Genomic DNA, 1,032 nt, shown 5'->3' with positions numbered 1-1,032 from the left:
TTTTTGTTGTTTCATCCTGGATAGTGGCTCTGACACTCACTAATCCTCGGCCTCTTTCCTTCCACTTAGTGTACAGTCTCCGGATGCTGGACTTAGAATGAAACCCGCCGTGCATTGTAAGGAGTTTCCTTGTCTTGATGTCAGTGGCCTCTATCTCCCCCTTTGGCCAGCAAATTATGCCAGCAGGGTACCTGATGACCAGCAGGGTGTAGGTGTTACTTGCCCAGACTTTGTTCTTTCCATTCAGCTGGCTTCTCAGAACTTGCCTTACTCTTTGCAGGTACTTGGTAGTTGCTGCTTTCCTTGCAGCCTCTTCATGGTTCCCGTTTGCCTGCGGGATCCCAAGGTACTTGTAGCGGCCCTCAACATCTGCTATGTTGCCTTCTGGTAGTACGATCCCCTCAGTTCTGACTACCTTTCCTCTCCTTGTTACCATTTGACCACACTTATCCAGTCCGAATGACATTCCAATGTCCGGGCTGTAGATCCTAGTGGTGTAGATCAGTGAGCCAATGTCTCGTTCACTCCTGGCATACAGCTTGATGTCATCCATGTAGAGGAGGTGGCTGATGGTTGCTCCTTTCCGTAGTCGGTATCCATAATCACTCTTGGTGATGATCTGGCTGAGGGGGTTCAGCCCTATGCAGAACAGCAGCGGGGACAGAGCATCTCCTTGGTAGATACTGCACTTGATGTTGACTTGTGCAATTGGTTTGAAGTTGGCCTCTAGGATTGTTTTCCACATTCCCATTGAGTTCTTGATAAAGGCTCTTAGAGTCCTGTTGATGTTGTACAGTTCCAAGCATTCCAGGATCCATTGAGTCATAGGCTTTCTTGTAGTCAATCCAGGCAGTGCACACGTTTGGTATGTCTGGTTTTGCAGTCTTGAGTGACTACTTTATCAACCAGTAGCTGGTGCTTTGCTCCTCTGGTGTTACTACCAATTCCTTTCTGGGCCCTGCTCATGTATTAAGCCATGTGCCTGCCCATCTTAGCTGCTATGATGCCTGACAGGAGCTTCCATGTTGTGCA

At 48.4% G+C, this 1,032-nt stretch overlaps 1 protein-coding gene across 3 annotated transcripts in view; it reads right to left on the bottom strand.

Moving 5' to 3' along the window:
* The window catches only part of pip5k1ca (phosphatidylinositol-4-phosphate 5-kinase, type I, gamma a), a 52,021-nt gene that overhangs the window by 32,007 nt on the left and 18,982 nt on the right, over positions 1 to 1,032 (bottom strand). The window lies entirely within an intron of this gene.

Source organism: Monopterus albus, unplaced genomic scaffold (genome assembly GCF_001952655.1).
Source record: "Monopterus albus unplaced genomic scaffold, M_albus_1.0 scaffold122.1, whole genome shotgun sequence".
NCBI classification, from domain to species: Eukaryota; Metazoa; Chordata; class Actinopteri; order Synbranchiformes; family Synbranchidae; genus Monopterus; species Monopterus albus.
The sequence above is the reverse complement of the archived record's forward strand: the minus strand, read 5'-3'. Positions and strand labels throughout refer to the sequence as shown.